This window comes from Rhinolophus sinicus, chromosome 8, assembly GCF_057876585.1.
Source record: "Rhinolophus sinicus isolate RSI-liver-muscle chromosome 8, RSI-T2T, whole genome shotgun sequence".
NCBI classification, from domain to species: Eukaryota; Metazoa; Chordata; class Mammalia; order Chiroptera; family Rhinolophidae; genus Rhinolophus; species Rhinolophus sinicus.
The window spans coordinates 69,920,649-69,945,758 of record NC_142508.1 but is presented as its reverse complement, the minus strand read 5'-3'; the positions used below and the strand labels follow the sequence as shown (position 1 = coordinate 69,945,758).

The following is a 25,110-nucleotide window of genomic DNA, read 5'->3' as shown; positions in this document are numbered from 1 at the left end:
GGACAGTGATACCAAGAAATGTGTCCCAATTCTAACTCCGATTCATCCTTATGCTTCCAAAAATCTGCTCATGTGAGCAGGAGTAGGCAGATGAAAATGGAACGGACAAGGGATTTGCAGGGGAAGCAAGGGAGGGATGGAGGGATGAAGTGAAGGGAGGAAAAGAAAATCACTTTCTAAAATGTGTTACAGTTACATCCAAGGAGGGAAAAGAAGTTCCATAGTCATAAAAGTGCATTCTGGGTCTCCAGCATAGGACCTTGACCACAGTATTAAAAACGAGATAATTCATGTTAAAGCAAGGACTTATGTTGCTATATTTATAGGCTATATTCACTGATATTGACTTAAAATTTACTTATTCCTTTGCATGCTACCAGATGCCAAAACCAGAAATTTTGTAGATTAGGCTGGTTAACAGTGATTATTGAAACATATGAAGGCAATTATTTTATTCTACTTGTCTTCTCTTTTACAGCTAAAATATCTTCAATGTCATTATCCGCCTTATCAACCCAGCTCAAATACAAGGGTTTAATAAATGTTAACTCCAAGTCGTGTATTGCCCTCACCATCTTTTTACGCTTTATTTTACTTAATCTTCAAAAATCTATAGAGTAAGTATTATTGTTAACCTTTCTGAGTGGTAGATTGTTTGCAAATATGGTCATAGTAAGTCCCCGCCCTATATCTTCCATATATCCACAGCTTTGTATAGTTCCTTCACACACAGATTCTGGCCTTGGGCCTGTTACTTGCTTTGGCCAGTGCTCATTATCTGATTGTTTGTTTGTTTGTTTGTTTGTTTGTTTTTTAAGTCTAAGCCACTTCATGATGATCTTACTGGATTCTGTGAGTTATAGGTTTAAGATTCTGTGTGTGTGTGTGTGTGTGTGTGTCTGTAATCTTATGGACACAAAACTATGCATCTTGAAATATCTTTTGATGTGGAAATACCCATTTTGCTAATATATTTGTAGATATGCAATATAAATAATTACACACATAAATGTTTCTATATTGTTAGATACCTACATTGTTCCCAAGTTAACAATATAAATAAAAAATAAAGGAACGTATATGTCAACTATAATTTTAAAATAAACAAATGAGTAAAGTTAAAAAAAAGAATCGGGATATTTTGAGCACCTCTCTGGATTATGAAATACATTTTTGAATTTATATACTGAGATTTATATGTATAGATATAGTAGCCAAAATTTAAGTAGACACCCTAAAATTGGCATTTGTTTTCCAGTAACTGATTAGTAACTTATTTTCGGCTACTTATTAATAATATTAACTCTTAGTGCTAACAACAGCCCTATAAGGTAGTTATTATCTGCATGATTATTATCTGTAAATGAAGAAATTGAGGCTTAAGAAATGGAAGTGATTTTTCTATATTCATGCAGTTAATAAACAGTAAAATCAAGATTTGAGGTCTTTTCCTTAGATTCAAAAGCCCATGTTATCATCTCAGACATCTGTTGCAGGTGTTCTGCCAGTAACAAAAGTGCCTCATTGGCTTTTGAGGCGCCGTGCATCACTCCTCACATTCCTCGTATGAAAAAGAGGCTAGTTTCCGTGTCCTCCCAGATCACGTGGTGAGAAGATTGCTCTGTAGTTGCCAAATGCCCTTGATGAATATGAAAAGGACTCTCTGTGCCACGACACAGCCTCTGCCCTTGGACGGGTCACTAATTGCTTCTGCTCCTCGATGTCCTCATCTGAAAAACTGAAATATCCACGTTAATAAACATTTGTGAGGACATGGCTTTATAAATCCATGTTGTTACATTATGAGTTACAATCCTGGGTTTTACTCTATTAACATTATATAACCCCTTTATATTAGCTTTATATTATTTCATAATCATAATTTGTCATGGGTATTTAAAATACATAAAATAGTTCGTTAATTCAAGAAAATATTTTTAAGCACCTATTTTGTTTTTAACATGTTTTAAGTCCTGAGGGTTTTTCAGTGATTTAAACATGGAGGTATTTTCTGCTCTCATGGAAGTGATATTCTAGTCCAGAGAAGCAGATAATAAATAATTAGTTTTATAATTAATTGCTCATACTATTTATACAAAGTACTTATTATCATTGAGCCTTAATTTTTTTATCCATAAAATGAGGAAAATAATATTCATGTCTAACAGCTGTTGGGATTTTGGGTGGTCCTGCACGTACTAAGTGTCTGGTACAATTATTTGAGTAGCTAATATTTCCTTTTCTTGATATCATTTTAAATGCTATTTTCAAAGCCTGAGTGAGATATCACTTTTTACTTTGCCTGAATATGAATAATATCTTAGTGTCCCAAAAATATAGTTTACGATTTCTGTACAAAATCATTTTATGTTCAAAAAATAAAATAAGAATCAACTGCATAATAATCCCTTTCTAGCTCCACTTGAAAAAATGTGCTGCAAATTCTGTGACCCTCTCACATATAGACTCTCTTTCTTCTACAACTCACAACATTTTATAAGCAGCGCAGCTACCTCAGACTACAAGCCGAACTTCTACCGGTAATCTGTAGTGTGCTATTTTTTGTACTCTAACTCTGGGTCACTCCATTTTTTAGTAACCTGGTGGAAATGATGCATATTACTCATCACTTTCTCACTTTCTCTGTTGAGTAGTCACTGAGTCAAGGGGTAGTCACTCCACCAAGGGAACCTTGGAAAAAGAAAACACTGTTTTGCTAAGTAAATGTCTAATAGGAGCCATTCAGGCATAAAACTGTGTGGTCATAATGACATACTAGGGTTTCTAGAGCTCCAGGATATCAAAACATAAACTATAACAATAATTGTATCACAATGTAGAGGCATCATAAGCAATACGCCATCATGCATATGAGTCTAAGTGTCACAGTTTTAGGTGATCTGAAGGCGGCTCATGTGGATATGTTTTAGTCTTTTGGTGGCTACACTGGTATTATAGTTACCACAGGATCAGAAAAGCTCTGTGAAGACAGATTTGTCTGGGAGAGATTGGCATTAAAACCCACAGCATAAGGCCTAAGACGTATATAATGTATGTTCAATAAACATTTATTGAATGAATTAATCAATGAGGTACTTGTGTCACAGCGCTTCATTAATTAGCTAAATTTGACAAAATTATCTCATTTAATTCTCAAAATTGTCCCATTTGGTAATATGCTTACTCTACAAATGAGACAGTTGTCAAATTGAAGAGCCATCATTTGAACACAGTTGTTTCTGTCTCTAAAGCATATGGTATATTAATCTTCAATTCAACTAGATTATATTCATTATTCTGTACTATTCTTGGAATATCCAAGATCTCACTATGTATTCATTCATTCATTCGTTGGAATCTGTTAAGTAATCACAATGTGCTATGTTTTATAATTGTTAGAACACATTGGTGAGTAGAAACAGACATAGTCTTTGTTCCCATGAAGCTCACAGTCTGATGGGGGAGACACTTTAATCAAATAGTCACCCACGTAAATGTAAGGTTGCAATTCTGATTGCTACGAATGAGGTCTGCATAGTGCTCAGAGGTTAATAATAAGGAAATCTGGCATTATATGACGGGTCAAGGATGATTACACTTTGAAAGGATAAATAAAGTGACTCAGTGAGACTAGGAAGACAAAGATTTCCAGGTAGAGGTCATATTAATACAAATGCCCTATGACAGAAAGGAGTAGTGTTGTAAATGAGAGATTGAACAAACTTGTAAAAAGAAAGTAGAAAGAGAGCATTAATGTAGAGAGGTAGGCAGGGGCTGGACTACGCAGAGCCTTCTCTAGGGACTTAGCATTTTCAGCTTCATCTTTGGTGCAATGGCAAGTCATTCAAAGTGTTTAAGCAAGGAAAAGATAGAAGCAGATACATGCTTTAAAGAGAAAACAATGGCTGTCAGTCCCTTCTTCCCAGATATAAACCTACTTAGAATAGGCGGCTAATTAATGGTTGGGATCACTCTTGGACTGTAATTATCTTTGCTCTCCTTTTGCCCATCAGAGGAGGGATGGAGAATTATCTCCATTGATGTTTTAATCACTGGAGAACCGTTCCACTTGATCAATGCTCAGAGTTCTTTTAATGCTATCTACTTGACAATAACCAAAATTCCCCCAAGGGTCATTCTTGCACTCTGGATACAAATTTCATAATTATTAACAAAAAAATTCCAACCCAGACTTTGTTTTCCCAAACTGAAAGGTTGCTTTAAAAATACTCTAACAACATGGAGTTATCAATGGAATCATTAATTAAATTACCTAATGATAAAGTTTAGGAATCCATTACAAAAATAATTAAAGTAATGAGACTGGCAGCATTTAGAAGATAGTATAAAGAGAGTAATTCTGTGCAATGGCACCTGTCCCTGGACACACTCAATAATTACAAACACTTAAATGCATTATTGGTTCCAAAATGGCCCCGTGTGGAGTTCAAAGGAGAGAGACTATTCATTCTCCCGATACTATTCTGAATTCCTTTCCAGCAATAAGCTATGCGTATTAATTTATAAGGATACACTAAAGTTAGACCATGCAGGTCTAGGTATTATTTTTAAAATATAAAACCACTGTTGAGTCTTTAAAACAAAGACAGGTAACTTCTTGGTCTTTGGACTTATCCTTAAGCTGCATCTGTTCATTGGATGGGTTTAACATAGCTCCAATATTTCAAATCATCTTTTTCCCGACTAGTAAAGGTCAACTTTTTTTTTTTTAAATAGAACTTACAAAGTGTGTGTAAAGTCCTTGTGCTTTGGTATCAGCCATGCATTCGTTCAAATTTCAACTCTGCACACTCGGGCAGAAGGGGTGACCTTAGGTCAAACTGTTTACCTCGCCTTTAAAAGTGAGGATATCATTCAATCTACATCATTGGCCTTATTTGAGAAGTAAATGGAATAATTCACACAAGGCGCCTAGACCATAAAAATCATTATCATTAATTATTAACTTACTAAGTACTTCCCAGTACTCAAGAGAGGTATTTTAAAAGTTTCTGTATTATTGTTTGTTAAGGTATTTTTCACCCTTGAATCAATTTTTTAGTATAATACAAGTTTTAAAAGTGTCTCCGTCTCTTCCCTTTATTTTATGACCAAAGCCCTATCTACCATGATGTCTCCCTTTTGATCTTGCCAGCCATTGGCTGTAAGGCAATGTCTGCCTAATGCCAACTACCATTATTAGTCATTCCCCCTTTAATACAGGACTCATCCTCCTTCTAGAATTGATAATCACTAAGTACTGTGGTTTTATTCTCACTTTGATTCTATTACTTTTCTATTTCAAGAAAGAATTTGATGTGGATTAAGATGACATACGTAAGTGTGGAAACAAATAGAAACACAGCCAGACATGTCATTAGAGAGTATGAGCCTCATCCGTAACTTTAAATGTCCCCAGGGATAATCTGCTCCCACAGCCAGAAAGACTGTAAAAATACATGCTTTCATGGCAGCCCTCAGCACTTCAGCTGCTCAGCTCTCCTGCCAGCCTACTTACAGATTGATTGACCATCTTGTCCTCTCTGGCTTTACACAGCCATTACTGCAATCCCTTCATAAAATTTGGTAACTTTAATTTTGATCTATCTTATCTGTTTGCACCTGAAACTATTTGTTTCCACTTTTTTGAGTCGGGCATCTCAGTAGTTAACCTGGGCTTATGGTTGGGGAGTAGACTTACTTTACAGAAGGTTGGAGTGGACTTTGGGTCAGCCCATTAATTCTGGAAGCTGAGTTTTGAAGGGGCCCCTGTCAAACTCAGAGGCTGTCTGCTGCCTGCCCCATGGGGTAATCTAGCTCTTCAGACGCTTGCCTGACTTGGAGTCAGAATAGACATGCATCTACTTTGATATTTTATAGAATGAGAGTTGCAAACAGTTGAAAAATCATTTCCCATTTCTACCAACCAGCAGTGTACTCTTTTGTATTATAAGCTCCATAATTTAGAATGCTCAAATAATAGAAATCTATTCGAATGACAGATTCATCCAGTTATTAGGAAAGACAAAAGGGATGCACTTTTTAAATAAGGATGTGACAGGATTAGAAACCAATGGAGATCATCAGAAATTTGAGGAAAAAATATATTTTCCCCCTCTCAGTTAGCAATTAAACAGCTGTATTTTGCACAAGCTAAAATTGATACCAGGAATACAGTGCTCAAGTTGCTTGAGCTAGAAATAGAATTGAATATAAGTTATGAGGGAAACAGTCTTCCTGAAAGCCCATAAGACTATCTCACTCATATCTGGTCTGTGTTTCCATATTAATGGCTAAGTGAAATTTTTCCCTTTGCTTATCTGATTTTCTCTTCTTCCTCTTCTCTCTCTTTCTCTCTCTTTTCCTTTCTTCCTTCCTTCCTTCTCCCCTTCCTTCCTTCCTTCCTCCCCTTTTTTCCTTTTCTTCTTTATATTTTTCTTTAATAAGACAGAACTTCAACAGAAAAAAAAACCAAAAAGCCTAGTCATAAATATTTAAAGCAATAAAAACTAGTAGATAAATACACAGACTTAGGGAAAGAGAACTCCTCGGAGTCTTGGATCTTCTCAGATCTATGCAGCTCTCCATTCATCTACCTAACTCTTCATCTATGTGTACACTTTCTCTAAATAGAACATATGAGGATTAATTTAACTGAAATAGTAGCCTTTGGATAACATTCTTTTATCACATTGAAGTAGTCTGCCTCACGTTTGACTAACTTCACTGAAAGAACATATTCAGTTATCTTTGGAATCAATTAGTAAATAGAGAACACGTGTGCGCGCGCCAATCTACAGTGCTCTCCGGAGCTAACATTTGATAGGACACTCTGCTTAGGACAAGGTACTAAGGCTAGCTTTGTTTGATCAATATATTAAATATTTAGAAAAATAGAGGGTAACAATGAGTGCTTATATTATTGTTTGTCTTTCATTTCAGGAATGATTTTAAAAACTTTATGCATGAGTAGAGAAATAACAGCATCTTCTGCCTTCTGAATTGGCTCATATTTAGGGGGAGGATGAGACCGTGATGGAGGAATAGGGGATCCGTCTCATGCATTAACACAAAACCACTCTATGAAATCCTGCAAGGAAAAAAACCTATGCACAGCGTGTTGTATGACAAAACGTCCATTAGCCTTTTATTGTACCAATGATACAGCAATTACTCCTACATTCGCAACGTCCTTTGAGTCACTCCGTTTTGAACGATATCTTAATAATATATGTAATCGCATTTTACCTGTGGTAGTAATATTATTGATCTAACACCATTAATGTCCGCAGCATTTTTAAGACCCATTACCTGCCTGTATAGTAGCCCTGCCTGGCCAAAGTACATCACTTTCTCTGTTAAAGTTTGTCAGACAACAACACAAAAAAAGCAATTTTACCTGCTACAGTGTCTGTCTGACTGCTTGATAATGTCAGTCAATAAGTAAGTTCAGTTCCCTATGGTCTCTGGTAAACAAGATGTCTGCTCCATTTCAGATGCAAACAAAAAGAAAGGAGCCAAGATATGGGTAGATCAAAATAAAGTGTTTGGGATGATATTTAACGGGCATTTTGGAGAAGATTGGGGGGTTGGTGGTAGAGATGCTGAAAATTATGTCCCCTAAAGAAAACATTGCCTGAATAACCCATGGCAACAGCAGTGCCGAGGCCTGGGGGAAAAAATAAAAAAATTGAACACAGATAGGAGATTTGTTTCTTAATAGGGTTGTGATGAAAAGCTATTCGAATTGAAATAAACTTTAAAATATTCACAGGAAAAAATACACCATTTTACTGTAATCATATCTATCATCCATCTTAAACTCTAATAAGCTTGATAGTTAAATATTATTGAATATTTTTGTGTGCATATCTACTATCTAAATTTCCATTTCTACCTGATGAATGAAGGGCATTATGAAGACAGTTACTATTTTTAATGAACCTTTGGAGTGATTTAGGGCAATTTTTAAAAAAGGCTCAAAGAAATGTAAGGCATTTTAATCTAGTGAGCCAGAGACTTCATGAGTCATTAAACCTCAACAGTCATGCCCACTGGCTTGGCATCTGAATGGACTCAGTTTGGCTCATAATTTGTCCCTGTTCAGATTCCCATTTGAGTGTTGATATGAAGGAAATGGCAACTTGAGCTTGGGGCCAAACTGTTATAATAGTGCAATTTTATGACAGTCATCCATACTCACAAATTGGTCACAATTATCACCTGAGCTGTCCTGGGATCAACATCTCTGTCTGGTTCCTGGAAGACAAACGCTGTCCCCTGATTTCCTTACCCAGTTATATTCTATAAGGTGGGGGCCCCTGTTTTTTGTTTATTTTCCTAATAATCACTAGGTGTCTGATGTTCCTCCCAAAAATGCAAAATATAAAAGTTAGAAAGAAAAGAAATATAAGAGCAGGTTCATACGAACAGCATTTTTCTTTTTTCTTTTTTTTTTTTTTTGTACCGAAACTATTACAATTACTAGAATAAAAGATGTTAACAGCTTTTAGAGATGACTATATGACCGGCACTTTGAAGCTTTCAGGTCTCATCAGGAAAAGATGAAATACTCAAAAAGGTTTATAAAGAAATCCTTTTCAAAACAAAAAGAATGTAGTTGAAGGAGCCAAGAAGGGGTGGTGAGGCTCACATGAGAGACTCACATGACACATGGTGAGAAGTCCTCGTCACCCAGAAGCCTGAGAAGCAAAGGAAAGGCAGCTGATATTGGAGGCCAAGGAGAGCTGGCCTCCTTGGAGAAACTCAGGCACCGCTAGTGGGAAAAACAAACAAACAAACAAACAAACAAACACCTGACCTCTCTTTCCTCTTATTCTACATTTTGGGTAAATGGTTCTCATTAGCTAAACCTAACAAGAAGCCAAAGAGCACTGGGGGCCCAGACTATACAATTCATCGAGGTCAGCCTGCTGGGGCATGGAGCAGTGAAGAGAAGGGCAGAGAACGGACTGTGAGTATTTACGAGGAATGGAGAAGAACCTGCAGGATGCTTGCCCTCAGTTACATCCCAACACACCCTTAAGAAGACACCATATTTCAGTTCAGGAAATCGAGACTCAGAGTGGAACTTGGGTTCCACTAGGGGTCAACTAGCGGTGCTCAGGTTCAATTCCAGCTCTGCCTACCACTAACACACACACACACACACACACACGCACTGACTTATATACACACACATACATGTGGTATCTATGAAAAAGATTGAGATACCGACAATTGAATAAAAAACATTCATTAGTTTTGGGCATGTCTTGAAATGAAGAATTTTATAGTTTAATAACATTTTGAACGGTACTGTGATTGACTTTTACAGCTATACCACTGTTGGGCCTGGAAAGAAGATTTATCCCTACATGTAGACAAGAAAATCCAACTCAAAAAGGTTAAGGACGTGTGTTTCCAGTCATATGATCAATGTGAGAACTTGCACTCAAATCCTGGCTGCCTAAGCTTTAGTGCAGTGTCCCCTACCATGCCACATTATTTAACATGACTTGTGCATCAAAAGAGGTGGCATTTTATACTCATGTCATTATTCTCCTGTAGTTCCTGGCATGTAGTAAACATAGCACACCCCTCCCACACGTCATGCTTCACATAGTTGCAAACTCTATTTTCATAATGTTTATGTGTTTTGATTTGTGGATAATTCGTTGGCCTACAAAGCAAATATTAATATATTATTAACTGATCCCATCATGCAACTGATGATGACCTTTTCAAAAATTGAGATAAGCTGATGAGAGCCACCCCACGCAAAATAATAAAGGTCACTCAGATTTTATCATTCAATTTTCATGATGCAGATGTCAAATAAAGCCTACTGAATAAAGTGTATATTTTGAACAAGAGAAAAATGACACCATGAATTATATAGTTGTTCTGCCACAGTGAGTTTTGGTAAATATTCTCTACATTATACGAAGTCTGAGGATTATTCCCCAGAGAGCGTTCTCAAGAGGAAGATTGGCAGTCAGGGTGTCAGCCTCCATATGTGAAATGCCTCTGTCCCATTCTCACTCTCATCCATTATCTGACCCAGCTGTACCCTGAGAGTATCAACAGCCCCACTGTCTCAGTTATTTATGGCTTCGTAATAAATCATACTTGGTGACCTAAAATAATGATGCTTTAGTATTTCTCATAATTCTGTAGTTTAGCTGAATTCAGCAAGGCTGATCTGCTCCACTCGCACTATACTTGGGGGTCACTTATGTGACTGCATTCCGCTGTGAGTTTGGCCAGGACTATAATATCCAAGATGGTCTCACTCATGTGTCTGAGACACAGGTGCTGACGGCCAGGTGGGGAGCCATGCCTTTTGTACATGTGACCTCTCTCCACATGGTCTGTCATCATTCTGTAGACTATATGGTGGCTGGTTTCCAAGAGAGCAAAATCAGAAGCCCCCTAACTCACATGGGCTAAACCACAATTGGCACAATATGACTTTGGCCAAACAAGTTATAAAACCAGAAATAGACTCCACTCCTTGAAGAATGGAGCTGTATGCCCATATATGGAAGAGAAGATTGTGGTGGTCATCTTTGGAGACCATCTCCTACATCTGTTCTTGCCTAAATTCAAGTCAAGAAACATGATAGAGCTTCAAATAGAGCTCACATTCTGAGACACAAAAATGTTTTTGGCAGAAAAACAAGAAATGATATCCAGGGTAAATAACTCAATTGGATAATAACTCAATTAAAAAACGGGCAATGAATTTAAATAGGCATCTCCCCAAGGAAGACATGCAAATGCCCAACAGGTATATGAAAAGATGCCCAACATCACTAATCGTCAGAAAAATGCAAATCAAACCAAAATGAGGTATCACCTCACACCTGTTACGATGTCCGTTATATAAAAAAAGAAAGACAGAAAGGAAAAAAGAAAATAGCAAATGTTGGTGAGGATATGAAGAAATTGGAACCCTTGCATATTATTGGTAGGCGTGTAAAATGGTACACAGTTCCTGTGGAAAACAGTATGGAGATCATTCAAAAAATTAAAAATAGAACTACTGTGTGATTCCACCACCCTACTTCTGGGTATTTATCCAAAAGAATTGAAATCAAAACCTCGAAGAGATATTGGCACTACCATGTTCATTGCAGCTTTATTCATCATAGTTCAGAGGTGAACACAACGTGAATGCATAAAGATGTATACATAAAATGGAATGCTATTTAGACATAAAAAGTAAGGAAATTCTGCCGTATACTACAATGTGGACAAAATTTGAGAAAATTATGCTATGTGAACTAAGCCAGTCACAGTAGTACAAATACTACATGATTCCACTTAATGAAGTATCTGAAGTAGTCGAATACATAAAAACAGGAAGTAGAATTGTGGTTGCCATGGGCTGGAAGAGGGGAGAAATGCTGCTCAATGTGTATAGTGTTCGTCATGCAATAAAAATTCTAGAGCCATGTTGTATGGCATTGTTCTTATTGCTAACACCACTGTACTGTGCACTAAACATTTAAGAGAGTCAATCTCATGTTATGTGTTTTCACCACAATAAAAAACAAGATACTATTAATTACTGTTATTATTGTTCTTGGTGGTGGTGGTGGTATGTGGTAAGTTCTGTTCAGTTTTATATGCCTTTTTTTTTTCTTCAGTTAATCCTCACATCTGCATAACAGAGAAGTAGAGATAAGGAAATTACTCTTAGAAAGGTAATGTACATTTTTAAAAGTTACATCCCTAAGAAAGTTAGAGATAGAATTAGAACACAGTTCTCATATACATTCTGGTACTTTCCTTACACTTTTTCTGTCTGGGGTGGCGGAGTGTGTCTTGAAATCTACATTTTCTACTCTCCTTTACCAACTGGTTTCCAATTATTTTTGTACAGTAGAAGGCAACTGACAAGAATTTGGAGTGTGGGGTTTGGGGAAAGCCAGAATAGCCCCCTTCTCTCTATAGCACAGCATCTTCAGAAGTGACTGCACCTCTTCTGTGTTTTTACTGCCTGCTGAACGGCCCCTCCCTCATGATTACACTGATGATAAAGGACTTCAGCTGTTTAGCTGTGGGAACTCCACCTTTAATTTTTTTTCCCCTCAAGCTATAAGGATAATAATGGCTTCCTGTTGATACTAATCTCTTGGTTGCCCCCTTGGTCACTTTTGTCCCATCAGCATTTCAGACACCTTTGTAATGAGTCATGCATATTAAATTCCTACTATTGACATAGCTTGGATTCTCTTTCCTAACTAGTTCACTGTTCAGGGTTGAGACAGCCAAGAATATGGCAGAGTCAGGACTTATTGCCTCTAGAATCTTTGCTCTTAATTTACTATGAGCTTGCTGACTATGATGTTTACAGATTGGTGATTTTCTTGTTGTTTTCCTCAATTAGATGTTAAGGTCTATAAGAGCACAGATTTAGATATTCACTCTGTGTGCCCAAGACCTAAACAGATTTGGAGAAGCTGCTTATCACTTTGTAATGCACAAGAATTGCTGGTTATAAGATCACATGTCTGATCTAGTCACCTCATTTCTAAATTAGGTTTCTGACTACCTTAGATGCAGACATAGAAACCCTCTTTCTCATCCTCCACTCAATGCCTGGTGCCTTGCTACTTGGGACAAACTTTCCAGAGACTCAGTGCCTGCAGGCTACGTGCTCAATATATTAAACTCGTTCATTCCTCATTGTTGCAGTTCATAAACCTATTGAATCTAAGATAATACTGAATGTTTCTCTAAAATTTAATTTGGACACAATGTCATATCTTGAAATCTTTCATTAAGCTTAAATTGTTGAAAAGAATACCAAAATGGTCAATCGTGAAGATAGATTTGAAAGGGCAAAGCAAGAAGAGGTAGGTAATGAATGTTAAGGTGCATGGAGAATGTTTTAAGCATCTTTGATCATGATCGCATTAAATATCTGCCACATGTTGGGGAAAATGATTTTATATTCATTTGTTTTGAAAAAAAGTGTCATGTATTAAAAGCAATGTTAATGCTCATGTGTTTTATTAAATATTCAAACCACGATATTTTATGAACTTATTCATCCCATAAGAAAATGACTGTAAATCATCTAAACCAGGACATTGCTTTAAGTTATAGATGGCTTAAGGAGACTTGTTTACAACAGATTCAGGTCTCATTTTTGGAAATTATATAGTTTGGAAATAAACCAAACTGTTTAGTTTACCCAAATATTATTTCAAGCTCTATAATAAATATTCTATATCAATATTGTAAAACAATACTATAGTTAGTGGTTGTATGAGCTTTTTAAAGAAATTTTGGTTTTATAAAACAAGCTCAGGTGTAGATCTTTCCTTCAAAAATAGAGATGATTCCTTCTCAAATACAAACTTCAGTTGAGAGAGGGAGGGGGGAGGGAGGGAGGGAGATAGAGAGACAGAGACAGAGACAGAGACAGAGAGAGAGAGAGAGAGAGAGAGAGAGAGAGAGAGAGAGAGAGAGAGAACAAATCTGTCTAAATATTATGGTTGATAATACATTATATTTAACCAATGTGTTTATAATGATCAATATGCAATATGACTGATAAGAGTCAAAACAAGAAAATTAAATTCAATGGCATATTTTGATAGAGGAACCTTAGGATGACAGCATTCTCTTACTCGTAGGATTAATTATTAAATACTAGATGAAAACAGATTGAACCAGTTTAGTAATAACATTCTCTCTCTGTGTGTGTGTCTCTGTCCCTCTCTTCTTCAAAAACTTCTAAAATACTTGTTTCACCTGAAAATTAAAACTCAACTATTAACTTCACCCACTACTGTAGTTCCTCGCTTCCCCTTGGTATAGCTAAGGTGTTTCTAAACCACAATCAAGAGGTGCCCCCTAATTAAATACTAGTTTACTTTGACAACTGCAAGTCAGCAAACACAGATACTCCTAAGTTGTGACTTGTTATTTTCAATAAGATACGGATCACTACTTTTTAAACACATTAGTCACAGAGCATTTTCCCTTTAATTGTGAAATATCAAATCAACAGGAAGGACTTATATTACAACACTAGCATGGACTCTAAGTTTCTCAGGGAGATGAACACTCAAAGCCGTTAAAGACAAAATACCCTATCAATTCAATTGACAATAACAGGTTGGCGCGTCCATTAGTACATTACTATTACATGAATCTATTACATTATTTCCACATATTTATTAATGTCCTGTTTCCACATATCTGTTAAAATAATTTAGTGATTATATGGAAAGCATTCGATATTTTCAAAACCTTCAAAAAGAGAAAATTTAAAAAGGATTATCTTTGCAAGCTGACATGGTAGTTTTTCCATAAGTTTTTTCGTAAGTCAAATAAGTTTTCTTTGCTTATTCAAAGACAATAAAAAGTTATTAGCACAGAGCTACCATCTCACAGATACATACAATCACTTTCTGCAGAATCCAGGAAATATCCAGAAGTTGAGCTGCTAAAACATCTTATCAAAGATTAAGGTTTTAGTTTGGGGATCAACATTTGAGTTGGAGCTGTATGTTATCTTCATCACTAATGTTCCTTGTGACCCAGGCTAAGCTTTCATTTCTTCACTTATAAAATGAGGATGACAACATCTACCTCACAGAGTAATTATTACAATTATAAACCTCATTTTAGAGTTTAGCACATTTCTTGGAACATTGGGAGCTCTTAGTAAATATCAGCTCTTTATAGTATTACGCATTATCTCTTGAAGTCCTCACAGGGATCTCCAGTGGGATAGACTCATCTTCAGTTTGTAGGAAAAGTGATCTGAATCTGACCCATGAATACATAAGCAATGAGAGCTGGGGCTGGGTTTCCCAAAGGGTCAGTATCTGGGAGTTGGCATGCTGGGGTAGTTATGTGCTCAGCATGATGCCTGACAGAATTAACACATAGCAACTTCAACAACAATGCAATAGCATCGTATTTTCGTTTCTTCAGCATGTGTCTTTTCCTCTTATGATTCCTCCCTTTTGTAGTGGTTGTGCCAGACCATGTAGAAAGGCAGCCAATGAGGTTAGTAAAATAAAGGTATCAAAGGAGCCAGAGCCTTTATACCAGGGCATTTATACCAAAGGACTGAGATGTGACAATATTTGACACTCTTATTTCAGTTTTATCAGAGATTTTAAAGCTGAAGAAGCCATGCTAGACATCATATCTGGAAGGTGATTCTGTTGCTTTAAATCTGGCTCATGGTCATTTGTCTCATTGGTAATTTGGTTTCATAAAATGGAGAAATATGGGACTTTCTCTTTATGCTTTATTTTGGCTCTTGTTCTTTATTATTATTTGTTTGAGGCGTATTTACCAAACTTTAAGTGCACATAGCCTTTGTGTGAATAAATCTGCAAATACAACTTTATCCTACAGATATCTTTGCCCATTTCTAAAAGTAAATATATAAGGACAATCATTGTGGCATTGTTTGTAATTTTTATCTATTGATGAACGTATAGATCACCTTCAACTTTTTTTGCCATCTTAACAAAATATGGTACATTAAAAATTGTGTAACATATAGCCTGTAAAAATGAAGTATATCTATATGTTTTGACAAAGATGATTGCATTTACGTAAAAGTCATTAAAAGAAAGTAGTATAGGGTGACGTCTAAGAGAACAGGCCATTGAATTGAACTCTTTGGGCTTACTGTCTGGCTCCATTTACTCAGTGTGTAATTATGTACAGGTTACCCAATGTCTCAGCATCAGATTTCAGCTCTGTTAATGTAACCCTCATCACGATCACCTTAGCTAGGTTTTATATACACTGAAAGGATTAATTCTCGGGAGTTGAGTGGGTAGATAAAAGGAAATTTAGTTTTTACTTACATGGCCATTAAAATATTGAAATTAATTATCACAGCTATAAGATTAATATGTTTAATATTCAAAATAAAATTTGCAAAAGGAACGCTCTGTAGCAGACATCAATTATTGTAACATAAAATCTAATGAATGAATGAATGAATGAATGTATGTATGAACTGTATTTCTAATGGTTTGGCACATTATATACCTGCCATTTTCCAAAGGCTGCATTTGGTGCTGAGGGTACTAAGTATAATGCTTATTCCAGATTTTTTTTTCCTTTGAGATTAAGAACATCTTGCTTTTTGAATTAACATACTGAATCCCCCAACCCATTCAGTGGGTGAAACAAAAGTACCTTGAACATTTCTCGTAGATTTCTAAAAAAACAAGTTCAAATTACAGATTCCAAATGGCTTCAGGTAAACAAAAGTGAAAATTTTATGAAGGGCATTAGACATTTTTAATTAAAAAAAAAAAAAAGACAAACAATACCATAAACAGTAATGCATAGTGTTTGCTGCTAGGAAACTTTGCGATAGTCGTTAACTAAAGTATTTTACCTCATTAGAACTTTGTCATTTTACACATGGGAAATATAGGATGAAAATATTAAGTCACACAACTATGAGTATCCACATGCAAAAGTAATAAATCCAAGTTTTTCCTACTTTAATTGTGATATTATAGAGATTTCTAGTGGTTGCGTTACCCTAGTGGTTTATTCCAGTTAAATGAATCTGAATATTAGTTCAAAAAGAGTCATCTGTGTATATAAATCCAGATGTTATGAAATTTTTTTCTAAGGAAGTATTTTAAGTTTATATATCAATGTGACTTATAGGCCAAGGTTAAAATCATATTCTTGCAACCAATAATAATAATATTGATGATAATAAATAATTGGTCAAGCATCAGCACCAATCTTTACTTGTTAAAATATATAAATGTAAAAAAAAAATGTTTTCTTGTCCAGTTGGAAGTTTGTAGCATTAATTTAAATCAATCTAATTTTAATTATCCTGAAATGTTTGCAACAATAAATGCCTGAAGATGATAAAGCAAATACTTCAAAAGCCTCAAGGAAAGAGATGTGTCACCTAACCACTGGGGGGCAAATGGGGTAAAAACTGCATAAATGAAGACTCTCATTTTCTAAGAGCTAGACCTTTCATAAGCAGTTAAGTTTATTAATTATAATAAAAATCAGCAGTACAGTGTCTGAGCACTTAGAAGTTGAATGGATAAATGATGATCCCAGCTATTCATTCATTCATTCATTCAATTTATTTATGGTTCATTTATTTATTAAATATTTGTTTATCATATTGTGCCCAATGTTGTGCTAATTGCTTCAGAAAAAGCAGGAAATCAGACCCATTAACACTTATACCATCATTGGATTCTGATCTCCCCAAAAAGGACTTTGCCTTTTGGATTTGTTTGGATGCATTTAAGACTGTCAGTCATTGTCTTTCCATGGAAAGGTGGCACACTCAAATTAGATAACTTGAGGAACCTGTTCTAACAGGCTATTTGAAAAGGCTACAGGTAGCATTTCGAAAAATAAATAATGGATTCTACAATTCTACAGGGCTTGTAACAGTGGGAAGCTAGTACCACCTCTAGGCTTGAGGGAGGAGGAATAGGGAATCACTACCAGAATGCTGAGAGAAGCTGATGAGAGTGGGTGCTTTCTCAGGAAACCCTGGCCATGAGCAGAAGATGATAGCCAATCAAGGAAACTTAGTAGAGAAGGCACCCAGGACACGAACGTCTCCACTTCACATTCCCATTACCCTCGGATTTCCCTCCTAGGTCTCCCATTGGTCTAATTCAACCATAATCTAGAGCATCAAAGACCCAGGTGATGCCCTACAGAAGCTTAGCCCTTTGGGACATAGATCAAGGTAAAGATAAGTACAGAAGGTCTGCATGTGAGAATGGAGGCGATTCAGCACACGAGGAAGGCATTTCAATACATAGAACTGAATGTTCCTCACATGCATACAGGCAGGCAGGCGGCATTTTCTCCCCTCTCCCACCCTCTGCACCCAGACTTCAGGGATGTGACAACAAGCTAGAGCAATAAAACTGAAAAAACAAGTGTTGTTCTCATCTTTGAGTTGCATTGTTAGTAACCATTTTTAGCACAATTGTGGTCGTGATCCCCGAAAGGTTCATCTTTGTTTTGTTGAAATTTCAACAGTCTTCTAATTAGTTCTTTATTAACACAATGCACCCGTTCTTCTAGAGGGGTTGCTTAGTGGAATGAAGCTGAATAGAGAAAAGAGCAGCAAAAATGGTGTGATGTGACATGAGGAGACTAGAGGGATTAGTTTCCTTCGGTTCAAGGAGATTTGGTTTTGCCTCAATCAACTAGTGGTGAAGGCCAGTGAAAGTGCCCCCATCTCGATAAAAGGGCACATGTCTATTGAGAAAATGAGGACTGATTCAATATTAGTTTCTTTTTATTTAAATTAAAGTTTACTGAGGTGACAATGATTGGTAAAGTCACATAGGGATCACTTGAATATTCGAATGACAACTTCTGTCCTTTTTCTTTCACACAACGTATCTTGAACCGATGTTAAAAAGTAGCATCCTGTATTTTTCTACACTCCAGTGTGTGTGTGTGTGTGTGTGTGTGTGTGTGTGTGTGTGTGTGTGCCTGTATGTAATGTGAGGACTGAGCGTAAGATTCTGACTTCTACTTAGTGAAACTGTGATATTGGTGCTATATTTAAAATAGTTGTTGTTATGTTAAATTAACTGAATCAGAAGGTATTTTTTTTCAAATGTTACATGAGATGAAACATGTACAGCCTTTGTCAGAGGCTGGTATGTACCAGCTATTTCTTAAATATTAGGTTCTAAGTGGGGATAGGAAAAATAGACTATTTTCTGCTTCTTCATCTACACACGTATGATTCAGCTGCATCCATTTTAAAGCATTTCGAACACTAAAGTAACAAATTCATAACAGATGTCAAGCGGTATGATATCTCTCACAGATACCTCTATGAGAGCTGAAAGCAAATTCCACCTATTCAAAGGGCAAGAATTCCACTTTCAGGAAAGTGCACTTACGAGTGGGAATGAAATACTCGGACGCTATTCTGGTTAGCTACTTGGGAAGGAGGAGGGACAAGCTGTATGAAACACTTGAGTAATGATAAGTTCAATACAGATATGCGAATGTCATTAAGATATTGTCTTTGTATTGAGACAGATATGAACTCGAATTCCAGCTTCATCAATCATTAGTGGGTAACCTTGGGCGAGTCAATCCCATTTCTGAGTCAGCTTCCCAATCTATAACATAAGTGCTTTTTTCTTACTGTCTCATGGGAACTTTGAGAGGTTCAGAGATACTTTATTTCTGTGCTCAGTGGCTTACGTAGGTAATCATAGAATCATCATCATCTTCCTCTTCATTATAATAATTACATATTGAAAATAGTAATATTTGTTACACATCAAGAATGGCATTAAGTCTGCTGGACTTAGTCACTTAACCTTCATATTGTTTTCTGTAATACGCTTACAGGTGAGGACGACATGAGATAATGCTTGTGGCTAAAGCAAAAATTTTAAAGAAAGTCTATCTGACATGACCGCTTGGCTTGACTTATCTTCTTGATGGAAACATCACAGATACCAGTCACTACTGGAACTATCCCCTTGCCCACGGGTCTAATAACCGCTATGTCTGGCCTTCGAAGCTTCCTTTGGGATGCAGAATATGTCAGGAATCCTACTTTCCCATTCTTTCTCTGATCATTTCTATTTCTCTAAGAGAGGTTTCTCCTCACTCATTGCACATGTTTTATTGAAATTTTTTTTGGTTAACAAATGTACTAATAACACCAACCAATGCCATCATGCTAAATCTATTAAATCTATTAAATCTAAATCTGCCTAATAGCGAAACATTCATGCTGATTACTCAAGATCCAAAACATACAGGTAGATGTGAAGCGCCAGGTGAAGTCTGTACATACAGAGGGGTGTATTATGAAGAGTGACCTGCACCATAGGTGGTATAGGGAAACCTCAATTTTTTTTTTAGGAGAAAGAAAACAATTTTCCAGTTTTATTGAGATATAATTGGTATATAACATTTAAGGTGTATAAGGTGATAATTTGATACTCTTACATCTAGTGAAATGATTGCCACAGTAGGGTTCATTAACACCTCCATCAATTAACCATTACAATTTCTTTTTTGTGGTACCATTTAATATCTACTCTCTTAGCAGCATTTAAGTATATAACACAGTATTATTAAGTATAGTCACCATGCTATACATTAGATCCCCAGAACTTACTTATCTTATGACTGGAAGTTTGTACCCTTTGACCAGTATCTCTTCATCTCCCCCACCCCCCACGCCCAGACAGCCACTATTTTCTAAGCTCTGCTTCAATGAGTTCAGCTTTTGTAGATTCTATATATAAGTGATATTATATAGTATTATTCTTTTTCTGACTTATTTCACTCAGGATAGTGTTCATAAGGTCCATCTATGTTGTTGCAAATGGTAGAATTTCTTTATTTCTCAAGGCTGAATAGTATTCTAAATAATGGAATAATATTATATATCATATTTTTTTCAGATATTTTGTCATTAGCAAACAGAAAGGCAGCTGATTTTGAATTCTGTAATGCACTAGGCCAAGTGTTGATAGCCTCCTTTTTGCTTTCCCAAGTAGGAAGCTGAAGCTCCACTTGTGGGCTGTCCCTGGGTCGCAGATTTGGGCCAGCTTTCTGAGCATGCTCACTATCCATCCCCCAAAACTCGCTCTCATCTAAATCGCACGAGCCAGCGTGCTTTTGTGGGAATGTGTGGGTGAGGGGGGCAAAGTGGTAGGGGTGCCTCTGGGCCAATAGAGGAATCATTAGGGGAGGTGTCTTCATTTTAGGAGGAGCCACACCCCTTCAATGACCTCTGAGGGTCCTGCCTGCCACTCTCCCAGCCTCTTCCTGTCCCCATCGTTCACCTCACGACCCAGTTCTCCAGGGGAGGCAAGAGCAAAATGAGCCTGTTTGGCAGCACCCCCCACAGCTGGGGAAGCCAGCACTCACCCCACATTCTGTGTCCCCACCACCCTCTGGAGAAATCGTGGGCCAAAGAGTTCTCTCTTGGCACTGGAGGAGGGGTGACATGGTAAATCAAACTAGCCCTCTTACCCTCTCCAGTGTGTACAACTTGTGTTTGTTTTAACAGTGTGCTGGAATGTCTCCACTGGATCCTGGACTTCTAGAAAAGCCCTATCCTCTGAGGATAATGGTCTCAGTGAGTTCTCCAAGTCATCCCGGACTGCTGCCTAGAGAGACTGGAGCTGATTCACAGCCCATAGCAGAGTCCACACTCAGGACCAAGGTCTGTCTACCTGATACTCGATGTACAGGTAGGTGAGGCTTCTCCTGGGTCCGTTGGTACATGGTGATGAAACCCACTGCTTCACAGTCACTTTTGTCTGCAAACGGATATCAAATCGTTGTTGTTGAGTGGGTGATACCAGTAAGGGATGCCCTCTTGCTGTCACTCCTTAGAGAGAAACAATTTTATTGTTGAATAAGCGTTAAACTAAAATGGGATGCACACCCTAGGCGATAGGCTAAAAGATTTCCTAGATAGAAAGCATTCTCATCCTGTTATATAGTCTCAGAGATACAACCCATTACATACCTGTTCTCAAAACAAACGATACATAGTCCTCAGTAGGACTTCACAGCTCTGTTGATTACACGTAGTTCATCCTAAATTCACTTGGTAGTTGAGATGACCATCTGTGTTAGGTAATTGGCTTTATCCAAAGGAAAAGCAAACTTCTCATACATTTATGGCAAGAAGTGGTTTTGCAACTTGGGTGGAGGGGACCACCCCCAAAGTTAGGCTCCTCCCCCTGCGTGATCCTCCTTGTTAATTACATTTCAATGATATTGTTTCCAAGGTCTTGAAAAAGACATTCAAGACCTTGGGCTATAAAGCTGGTAAGAGACATATTTAGCCCTTTGACAGATTTACATACGTTTCAAAAAGACAGAACAATAACTTACCAGTTCTCTAAAGTAAATGCTCTTTTTCAACCAGGAGAATTAAACCTCTTGCTCTCACTTTGAATCTGTCCTTACAGCACACAAATATATGCATGTGTGCACACACACATGCACCTACATAATTATAAATTTTATTTACTCTGAACCATTTTTAAAGCAAATTGAAGATACCCAGCTATAATATATTTACTAATTTGCTCTTTCCTAGAATATGCAGAAAGTAGTGTCAGCATTGTTAATCTCTGTCACTGTCAAATAAGAAACCTGCAAGCTACAGCTCAATGTGTGTTTGTAATTCTATAAATATTATGTTCAAAAGTGATTTTCTGTTTTCCCCTTTCAGTAAGGTTATATTATCCATTTAAAATATGGTTTGATTCATTTCATTTGGGTACAACAAGGGTTTGTACCCAGCCTCACTGATAATATAAAAACGCATTATTCTTGAGTGTGCAAAATAGTCACAGGATTCTAGAAGTCAGAACTGTACAAAAGGTATTTTCAGAGAAGTCTTCATTCCTTCTCCACATTTCTTCTATCATTTTCACTTTGTTCTCACCCACTGTTTTTAGGTAAACGATCTCACTAGTCTCCATTTTGTTCTTCATTTTTTATTAAAAAGGAGCAGATACCCATATATTTTTCTGTATCTTCTTCTAAAGATATACTATGTACTTTGCTTTTTTACTAAAAAAATCTATCCCAGCAATCTCTCCACACTGGTTCAGATAATCTCATTTTGTTTTTTAGAGACATAGTAGTCCCTTGTGTGGGTGTACCACCGTTTTGACAACCACTCCATAATGCAAGGATATATAGGAGATTACAAGCAATGCTACAATGAATTACTTTGTGCATATATATATCTCTGTATTGTTGAGTGTAATTTAGAGCCGATTTCTTCTCCTCATAGCAAACATAAGCAGGTATGCTATTTATACAGAGCAAGCTGAGATGCGGGCTAGGACCCCACAGGCCATTCCTACACTGTTTTTTCTCGTTTTCAGAATTTACAACTACGTAATCAATCCTTAAAAGTGGTCTGAGTGAAAGAACCATGAGGATCAGGGCCTTGCAATGTTGACATAGTTAGAGAGATTTGCAGGCATGTAGGAGGTCCATCATGGGTTGCCTCCTATATCTTTCTATGTAAATACTCCATGGCACTTCTTGAAGGTAGGGTAGGTTCTCCTCGTCTGTCCTACTTCTTCCATCAAAGCACTTGATTTTGTGCATTGCAGTCATAGATTTTCTTGTCAGTCTGTCTTTCCTTAAGATAAGTGTATCTTATTGAACTCTTCTTAAATGTCTGGAGCTGCTTTAGATTCTTGGGGATACAGAGATGAATAAATGCAGGTGAATGAACATAAGGAAAATAATAAGAGTCAAGGAGGAAAGGTAACCTGTACCTCCTTCATCTGAATTTAACTATCTCTTACCCCAGATGCTTAGGACAAAGTGGTACTTATTAAAATCATTTCTCCTTTCTCCTCCCTGGATGTAAGGAGCTATAATCTCCTCATTAGCCAAGAGAACCTGAAGCAAGTATTTCAGAAACTGCATGTAGAGGCCGATTCCCCACCTAGAGAATTAATGTTTTTCTGCCTGAAACTACATATTATAATAAGAAACTATAAACAGACCTTGAGAGTGGAAGCAAGACTTTCTGATGCTGCTCTTGTAGAAGTTGCATTGATAATGATATACGTATCATTGATATGGTCATTACTACATGAAAGAACAGGCCAAACACATTTTCACTGACTGCATTAGAAAAAGAGATACAAGTTCCAACTGCTTAAGGATATAAAATATGTAGCCTTTGGTTTTAGGAGCAATTTAACCTTAAGCAAAGTGTGGGTTACTCAGTAGAGCGACTCTATGGTGGCGGTGACGTTTGTTGAATAAATGGCCTTTTGTAATCTCATTGGTCCTTTCTATGGAAAGCCGTAATGGAAAGGAGTTTGCCCAGGTTCCCTTAGTTGAAGGATTTCCCTCCTGCCCACCTCATCTAGTGTTTTGAGACTGCCAATCATAGTGCCAGTTGTGGTTGTGAGTATAAAAGAGTGACGGCTTGGCAAACATGGTATGCTCTGTCTCCACAACTATTGGTCCAAGCACAGTAGACATGACTAGAGTAGCACTGTTCAGCGTCATTCCAAAGTATATATTCTAGTAAGTCGGGGAAGGCAAGTTCCAGAACCATTAAAACCTGGTGCTACTTTTTGTCATCTTCCAAACTGCGTGACTAAGGTCTGTCTGAGAATGAAGTCTTCACCAGAGAAAGAAGCACCTAGAAATGTAGGAGATGCAGAACCCTGAAATCGTTATTAGTCCACCTGGATCCAGCTGAGTTAAGGGAAACTATCCCTTAACCATTGAGTTACCTGAGCCAGTAAGTCTCTCACCCTTTCTGCCCTTCTATTTTATTCCTATGCAACTTTCTAAAATTAGTAGACTCTGTAATCCATCAGAGAAAGACACCTTCTTTAAAATGTCTCAGGCAGCATGAGTGAAAATAAATATCTAGACTTTCTTTTGGTAGTTATGACCTTGCTCTAGCACTCTGACCTCTTTCCTTAGATTTTTTTACTAAAACCCTTTTGTGGATAACATATATATATATATATATATATATATATATATATATATATATATATGTATATATATGGAAGCAAGGTTAAAGAAATGAAATGGACTTAATTCTAGATAGTATTTGGGTCATGAAAGAAGAGGTGAGGGACAAAGTTGTCATTTATTTATTCAAATAAGCAGAGTCAATCAACTAGTGGTTCCAAATTACGTTCCAGAATTCCTTTTAGAAGTCTATAAAGATCATAATGAGACTTTTTACCCTATCTTTAAAATCAACTTTTCAGAATCCCAGATGTAACTGAGGCAACTCCTGCCTGACCCAAAGCAACCTCATATTTTTGTTAATATGTGTGCTCTTATTTGAACTAAGCCTGATAACTTTGGCTTCCTCATGTAAACAAAAACGGTTATGATTTGTGGTTTTTATATGCTTTGATTAATTATGAATTGGTAGCCAATTATTATTTAATAAACTCCAAGATTTGGAAGAGCACAGCCAGATGGTCCCATGGTTTCTGACCTTTATATCCCCAACAAGGACCCTTTTATTATTTTCTTCTCTCTTTTGAAATATTTCAAAATAATCCAAGGAAAAGTATGTGCTTGGTGACCTAT

At 36.9% G+C, this 25,110-nt stretch overlaps 1 long non-coding RNA gene across 1 annotated transcript in view; it reads left to right on the top strand.

Annotated features, from left to right (window-relative positions):
• Positions 1-25,110, top strand: part of LOC148757600 (uncharacterized) — an 88,885-nt gene that overhangs the window by 16,485 nt on the left and 47,290 nt on the right. Inside the window, exon 3 of the long non-coding RNA XR_016022232.1 lies at positions 21,065-21,248. This is a non-coding gene — a long non-coding RNA (uncharacterized LOC148757600). The remainder of the gene's footprint in view (positions 1-21,064; positions 21,249-25,110) is intronic.